The 8,893-nt window shown below is 44.8% G+C and overlaps 1 protein-coding gene across 4 annotated transcripts in view; it reads right to left on the minus strand.

Annotated features, from left to right (window-relative positions):
- The window catches only part of RP9 (RP9 pre-mRNA splicing factor), a 42,302-nt gene that overhangs the window by 26,568 nt on the left and 6,841 nt on the right, over positions 1-8,893 (minus strand). The gene's annotated exons all lie outside the window — the stretch shown is intronic.

An 8,893-nucleotide genomic window follows, 5' to 3' on the forward strand; every position in this document is an offset into this window, starting at 1 on the left:
TCCCGCTGCTGGGGAGCCCTGGGATCCCCGCTGCAGCACCGTGCTATCATTACAGCACACAGCGAGATCGCTCTGCAGGTAATGACGGGCAGTACAGGGGCCGGAGCATCGTGATGCCACGGCTCCGCCCCTCGTGACATCACAATCCGCCCCTTTCAATACAAGTCTATGGGAGGGGGCGTGGCGCTCGTCACGCCCCTCACATAGACTTGCATTAAGGGGACGGGCTGTGATGTCATGAGGGGCGGGACCATGACGTCACGCTGCTCCGGCCCCTGTATCGCCCGTCATTACGCACAAGGCGAACTCGCTCTGCGCAGTAATGATAGCGGGGTGCCGCAGCGGGGATCCCAGGGCTCCCCAGCAGTGGGACCGCGGCGATCTAACATCTTATCCCCTATCCTTTGGATAGGGGATAAGATGTCTAGGGGCGGAGTACCCCTTTAAATGGTTCAGGCTCCAAATCCCATTTTGCTTCCCATTATAGTCTATGGGCATTCCACTGTGTCATTACTCTTGTCATTTCATAGAAACCAATGATAATCTCACGTTTAAATAATTACACTGAATATGAAGAGTATGCCTGCAAAACATTTATTTAAAGGGGTATTCCAGGCAAAAACTTTTTTATATATATCAACTGTCTCCAGAAAGTTAAACATATTTGTAAATTACTTCTATTAAAAAAATCTTAATCCTTTCAGTACTTATGGGCTTCTGAAGTTAAGGTTGTTCTTTTCTGTCTAAGTGCTCTCTGATGACACCCGTCTCGGGAAACACCCAGTTTAGAAGAGGTTTGCTATGGGAATTTGCTACTAAACTGGGCGTTTCCCGAGACAGGTGTCATCAGAGAGGACTTAGACAGAAAAGAACAACCTTAACTTCAGAAGCTCATAAGTACTGAAAGGATTAAGATTTGTTAATAGACGTAATTTACAAATCTGTTCAACTTTCTGGAGCCAGTTGATAGTCCCATTATAGTCTATGGTCATTCCACTTCCCTGTTATAGTCTATGGGCATTCCACTTCCCTGTTATAGTCTATGGGCATTCCACTTCCCTGTTATAGTCTATGGGCATTCCACTTCCCTGTTATAGTCTATGGGCATTCCACTTCCCTGTTATAGTCTATGGGCATTCCACTTCCCTGTTATAGTCTATGGGCATTCCAATTCCCTGTTATATTCTATGGGCATTCCACTTCCCTGTTATAGTCTATGGGCATTCCACTTCCCTCTTATATTCTATGGGCATGCCACTTCCCTGTTATATTCTATGGGCATGCCACTTCCCTGTTATAGTCTATGGGCATTCCACTTCCCTGTTATAGTCTATGGGCATTCCACTTCCCTGTTATAGTCTATGGGCATTCCACTTCCCTGTTATAGTCTATGGGCATTCCACTTCCCTGTTATAGTCTATGGGCATTCCACTTCCCTGTTATAGTCTATGGGCATTCCAATTCCCTGTTATATTCTATGGGCATTCCACTTCCCTGTTATAGTCTATGGGCATTCCACTTCCCTGTTATAGTCTATGGGCATTCCACTTCCCTGTTATAGTCTATGGGCATTCCACTTCCCTGTTATAGTCTATGGGCATTCCACTTCCCTGTTATAGTCTATGGGCATTCCACTTCCCTGTTATAGTCTATGGGCATTCCACTTCCCTGTTATAGTCTATGGGCATTCCACTTCCCTGTTATTGTCTATGGGCATTCCACTTCCCTGTTATAGTCTATGGGCATTCCACTTCCCTGTTATAGTCTATGGGCATTCCACTTCCCTGTTATAGTCTATGGGCATTCCACTTCCCTGTTATAGTCTATGGGCATTCCACTTCCCTGTTATAGTCTATGGGCATTCCACTTCCCTGTTATAGTCTATGGGCATTCCACTTCCCTGTTATAGTCTATGGGCATTCCACTTCCCTGTTATAGTCTATGGGCATTCCACTTCCCTGTTATAGTCTATGGGCATTCCACTTCCCTGTTATAGTCTATGGGCATTCCACTTCCCTGTTATAGTCTATGGGCATTCCACTTCCCTGTTATAGTCTATGGGCATTCCACTTCCCTGTTATTGTCTATGGGCATTCCACTTCCCTGTTATTGTCTATGGGCATTCCACTTCCCTGTTATATTCTATGGGCATTCCACTTCCCTGTTATATTCTATGGGCATTCCACTTCCCTGTTATAGTCTATGGGCATTCCACTTCCCTGTTATAGTCTATGGGCATTCCACTTCCCTGTTATATTCTATGGGCATTCCACTTCCCTGTTATAGTCTATGGGCATTCCACTTCCCTGTTATAGTCTATGGGCATTCCACTTCCCTGTTATAGTCTATGGGCATTCCACTTCCCTGTTATAGTCTATGGGCATTCCACTTCCCTGTTATAGTCTATGGGCATTCCACTTCCCTGTTATAGTCTATGGGCATTCCACTTCCCTGTTATTGTCTATGGGCATTCCACTTCCCTGTTATAGTCTATGGGCATTCCACTTCCCTGTTATAGTCTATGGGCATTCCACTTCCCTGTTATAGTCTATGGGCATTCCACTTCCCTGTTATAGTCTATGGGCATTCCAATTCCCTGTTATATTCTATGGGCATTCCACTTCCCTGTTATAGTCTATGGGCATTCCACTTCTCTGTTATAGTCTATGGGCATTCCACTTCCCTGTTATAGTCTATGGGCATTCCACTTCCCTGTTATAGTCTATGGGCATTCCACTTCCCTGTTATAGTCTATGGGCATTCCACTTCCCTGTTATAGTCTATGGGCATTCCACTTCCCTGTTATAGTCTATGGGCATTCCACTTCCCTGTTATAGTCTATGGGCATTCCACTTCCCTGTTATAGTCTATGGGCATTCCACTTCCCTGTTATAGTCTATGGGCATTCCAATTCCCTGTTATATTCTATGGGCATTCCACTTCCCTGTTATAGTCTATGGGCATTCCACTTCCCTGTTATAGTCTATGGGCATTCCACTTCCCTGTTATAGTCTATGGGCATTCCACTTCCCTGTTATAGTCTATGGGCATTCCACTTCCCTGTTATAGTCTATGGGCATTCCACTTCCCTGTTATAGTCTATGGGCATTCCACTTCCCTGTTATAGTCTATGGGCATTCCACTTCCCTGTTATAGTCTATGGGCATTCCACTTCCCTGTTATAGTCTATGGGCATTCCACTTCCCTGTTATAGTCTATGGGCATTCCACTTCCCTGTTATAGTCTATGGGCATTCCACTTCCCTGTTATAGTCTATGGGCATTCCACTTCCCTGTTATAGTCTATGGGCATTCCACTTCCCTGTTATTGTCTATGGGCATTCCACTTCCCTGTTATAGTCTATGGGCATTCCACTTCCCTGTTATAGTCTATGGGCATTCCACTTCCCTGTTATAGTCTATGGGCATTCCACTTCCCTGTTATAGTCTATGGGCATTCCAATTCCCTGTTATATTCTATGGGCATTCCACTTCCCTGTTATAGTCTATGGGCATTCCACTTCTCTGTTATAGTCTATGGGCATTCCACTTCCCTGTTATAGTCTATGGGCATTCCACTTCCCTGTTATAGTCTATGGGCATTCCACTTCCCTGTTATAGTCTATGGGCATTCCACTTCCCTGTTATAGTCTATGGGCATTCCACTTCCCTGTTATAGTCTATGGGCATTCCACTTCCCTGTTATAGTCTATGGGCATTCCACTTCCCTGTTATAGTCTATGGGCATTCCACTTCCCTGTTATAGTCTATGGGCATTCCACTTCCCTGTTATAGTCTATGGGCATTCCACTTCCCTGTTATAGTCTATGGGCATTCCACTTCCCTGTTATAGTCTATGGGCATTCCACTTCCCTGTTATAGTCTATGGGCATTCCACTTCCCTGTTATAGTCTATGGGCATTCCACTTCCCTGTTATAGTCTATGGGCATTCCACTTCCCTGTTATAGTCTATGGGCATTCCACTTCCCTGTTATAGTCTATGGGCATTCCACTTCCCTGTTATAGTCTATGGGCATTCCACTTCCCTGTTATAGTCTATGGGCATTCCACTTCCCTGTTATAGTCTATGGGCATTCCACTTCCCTGTTATATTCTATGGGCATTCCACTTCCCTGTTATAGTCTATGGGCATTCCACTTCCCTGTTATAGTCTATGGGCATTCCACTTCCCTGTTATATTCTATGGGCATTCCACTTCCCTGTTATAGTCTATGGGCATTCCACTTCCCTGTTATAGTCTATGGGCATTCCACTTCCCTGTTATAGTCTATGGGCATTCCACTTCCCTGTTATAGTCTATGGGCATTCCACTTCCCTGTTATAGTCTATGGGCATTCCACTTCCCTGTTATAGTCTATGGGCATTCCACTTCCCTGTTATAGTCTATGGGCATTCCACTTCCCTGTTATAGTCTATGGGCATTCCACTTCCCTGTTATATTCTATGGGCATTCCACTTCCCTGTTATAGTCTATGGGCATTCCACTTCCCTGTTATAGTCTATGGGCATTCCACTTCCCTCTTATAGTCTATGGGCATTCCACTTCCCTGTTATTGTCTATGGGCATTCCACTTCCCTGTTATAGTCTATGGGCATTCCACTTCCCTGTTATAGTCTATGGGCATTCCACTTCCCTGTTATAGTCTATGGGCATTCCAATTCCCTGTTATATTCTATGGGCATTCCACTTCCCTGTTATAGTCTATGGGCATTCCACTTCCCTGTTATAGTCTATGGGCATTCCACTTCCCTGTTATAGTCTATGGGCATTCCACTTCCCTGTTATAGTCTATGGGCATTCCACTTCCCTGTTATAGTCTATGGGCATTCCACTTCCTGTTATAGTCTATGGGCATTCCACTTCCCTGTTATAGTCTATGGGCATTCCACTTCCCTGTTATAGTCTATGGGCATTCCACTTCCCTGTTATAGTCTATGGGCATTCCACTTCCCTGTTATAGTCTATGGGCATTCCACTTCCCTGTTATAGTCTATGGGCATTCCACTTCCCTGTTATAGTCTATGGGCATTCCACTTCCCTGTTATAGTCTATGGGCATTCCACTTCCCTGTTATAGTCTATGGGCATTCCACTTCCCTGTTATAGTCTATGGGCATTCCACTTCCCTGTTATAGTCTATGGGCATTCCACTTCCCTGTTATAGTCTATGGGCATTCCACTTCCCTGTTATAGTCTATGGGCATTCCACTTCCCTGTTATAGTCTATGGGCATTCCACTTCCCTGTTATAGTCTATGGGCATTCCACTTCCCTGTTATAGTCTATGGGCATTCCACTTCCCTGTTATAGTCTATGGGCATTCCACTTCCCTGTTATAGTCTATGGGCATTCCACTTCCCTGTTATAGTCTATGGGCATTCCACTTCCCTGTTATAGTCTATGGGCATTCCACTTCCCTGTTATAGTCTATGGGCATTCCACTTCCTGTTATAGTCTATGGGCATTCCACTTCCCTGTTATAGTCTATGGGCATTCCACTTCCCTGTTATAGTCTATGGGCATTCCACTTCCCTGTTATAGTCTATGGGCATTCCACTTCCCTGTTATAGTCTATGGGCATTCCACTTCCCTGTTATAGTCTATGGGCATTCCACTTCCCTGTTATAGTCTATGGGCATTCCACTTCCCTGTTATAGTCTATGGGCATTCCACTTCCCTGTTATAGTCTATGGGCATTCCACTTCCCTGTTATAGTCTATGGGCATTCCACTTCCCTGTTATAGTCTATGGGCATTCCACTTCCCTGTTATAGTCTATGGGCATTCCACTTCCCTGTTATAGTCTATGGGCATTCCACTTCCCTGTTATAGTCTATGGGCATTCCACTTCCCTGTTATAGTCTATGGGCATTCCACTTCCCTGTTATAGTCTATGGGCATTCCACTTCCCTGTTATAGTCTATGGGCATTCCACTTCCCTGTTATAGTCTATGGGCATTCCACTTCCCTGTTATAGTCTATGGCATTCCACTTCCCTGTTATAGTCTATGGGCATTCCACTTCCCTGTTATAGTCTATGGGCATTCCACTTCCCTGTTATAGTCTATGGGCATTCCACTTCCCTGTTATAGTCTATGGGCATTCCACTTCCCTGTTATAGTCTATGGGCATTCCACTTCCCTGTTATAGTCTATGGGCATTCCACTTCCCTGTTATAGTCTATGGGCATTCCACTTCCCTGTTATAGTCTATGGGCATTCCACTTCCCTGTTATAGTCTATGGGCATTCCACTTCCCTGTTATAGTCTATGGGCATTCCACTTCCCTGTTATAGTCTATGGGCATTCCACTTCCCTGTTATAGTCTATGGGCATTCCACTTCCCTGTTATAGTCTATGGGCATTCCACTTCCCTGTTATAGTCTATGGGCATTCCACTTCCCTGTTATAGTCTATGGGCATTCCACTTCCCTGTTATAGTCTATGGGCATTCCACTTCCCTGTTATAGTCTATGGGCATTCCACTTCCCTGTTATAGTCTATGGGCATTCCACTTCCCTGTTATAGTCTATGGGCATTCCACTTCCCTGTTATAGTCTATGGGCATTCCACTTCCCTGTTATAGTCTATGGGCATTCCACTTCCCTGTTATAGTCTATGGGCATTCCACTTCCCTGTTATAGTCTATGGGCATTCCACTTCCCTGTTATAGTCTATGGGCATTCCACTTCCCTGTTATAGTCTATGGGCATTCCACTTCCCTGTTATAGTCTATGGGCATTCCACTTCCCTGTTATAGTCTATGGGCATTCCACTTCCCTGTTATAGTCTATGGGCATTCCACTTCCCTGTTATAGTCTATGGGCATTCCACTTCCCTGTTATAGTCTATGGGCATTCCACTTCCCTGTTATAGTCTATGGGCATTCCACTTCCCTGTTATAGTCTATGGGCATTCCACTTCCCTGTTATAGTCTATGGGCATTCCACTTCCCTGTTATAGTCTATGGGCATTCCACTTCCCTGTTATAGTCTATGGGCATTCCACTTCCCTGTTATAGTCTATGGGCATTCCACTTCCCTGTTATAGTCTATGGGCATTCCACTTCCCTGTTATAGTCTATGGGCATTCCACTTCCCTGTTATAGTCTATGGGCATTCCACTTCCCTGTTATAGTCTATGGGCATTCCACTTCCCTGTTATAGTCTATGGGCATTCCACTTCCCTGTTATAGTCTATGGGCATTCCACTTCCCTGTTATAGTCTATGGGCATTCCACTTCCCTGTTATAGTCTATGGGCATTCCACTTCCCTGTTATAGTCTATGGGCATTCCACTTCCCTGTTATAGTCTATGGGCATTCCACTTCCCTGTTATAGTCTATGGGCATTCCACTTCCCTGTTATAGTCTATGGGCATTCCACTTCCCTGTTATAGTCTATGGGCATTCCACTTCCCTGTTATAGTCTATGGGCATTCCACTTCCCTGTTATAGTCTATGGGCATTCCACTTCCCTGTTATAGTCTATGGGCATTCCACTTCCCTGTTATAGTCTATGGGCATTCCACTTCCCTGTTATAGTCTATGGGCATTCCACTTCCCTGTTATAGTCTATGGGCATTCCACTTCCCTGTTATAGTCTATGGGCATTCCACTTCCCTGTTATAGTCTATGGGCATTCCACTTCCCTGTTATAGTCTATGGGCATTCCACTTCCCTGTTATAGTCTATGGGCATTCCACTTCCCTGTTATAGTCTATGGGCATTCCACTTCCCTGTTATAGTCTATGGGCATTCCACTTCCCTGTTATAGTCTATGGGCATTCCACTTCCCTGTTATAGTCTATGGGCATTCCACTTCCCTGTTATAGTCTATGGGCATTCCACTTCCCTGTTATAGTCTATGGGCATTCCACTTCCCTGTTATAGTCTATGGGCATTCCACTTCCCTGTTATAGTCTATGGGCATTCCACTTCCCTGTTATAGTCTATGGGCATTCCACTTCCCTGTTATAGTCTATGGGCATTCCACTTCCCTGTTATAGTCTATGGGCATTCCACTTCCCTGTTATAGTCTATGGGCATTCCACTTCCCTGTTATAGTCTATGGGCATTCCACTTCCCTGTTATAGTCTATGGGCATTCCACTTCCCTGTTATAGTCTATGGGCATTCCACTTCCCTGTTATAGTCTATGGGCATTCCACTTCCCTGTTATAGTCTATGGGCATTCCACTTCCCTGTTATAGTCTATGGGCATTCCACTTCCCTGTTATAGTCTATGGGCATTCCACTTCCCTGTTATAGTCTATGGGCATTCCACTTCCCTGTTATAGTCTATGGGCATTCCACTTCCCTGTTATAGTCTATGGGCATTCCACTTCCCTGTTATAGTCTATGGGCATTCCACTTCCCTGTTATAGTCTATGGGCATTCCACTTCCCTGTTATAGTCTATGGGCATTCCACTTCCCTGTTATAGTCTATGGGCATTCCACTTCCCTGTTATAGTCTATGGGCATTCCACTTCCCTGTTATAGTCTATGGCATTCCACTTCCCTGTTATAGTCTATGGGCATTCCACTTCCCTGTTATAGTCTATGGGCATTCCACTTCCCTGTTATAGTCTATGGGCATTCCACTTCCCTGTTATAGTCTATGGGCATTCCACTTCCCTGTTATAGTCTATGGGCATTCCACTTCCCTGTTATAGTCTATGGGCATTCCACTTCCCTGTTATAGTCTATGGGCATTCCACTTCCCTGTTATAGTCTATGGGCATTCCACTTCCCTGTTATAGTCTATGGGCATTCCACTTCCCTGTTATAGTCTATGGGCATTCCACTTCCCTGTTATAGTCTATGGGCATTCCACTTCCCTGTTATAGTCTATGGGCATTCCACTTCCCTGTTATA

This window comes from Hyla sarda, chromosome 5 (assembly GCF_029499605.1).
Source record: "Hyla sarda isolate aHylSar1 chromosome 5, aHylSar1.hap1, whole genome shotgun sequence".
Taxonomy (NCBI): Eukaryota; Metazoa; Chordata; class Amphibia; order Anura; family Hylidae; genus Hyla; species Hyla sarda.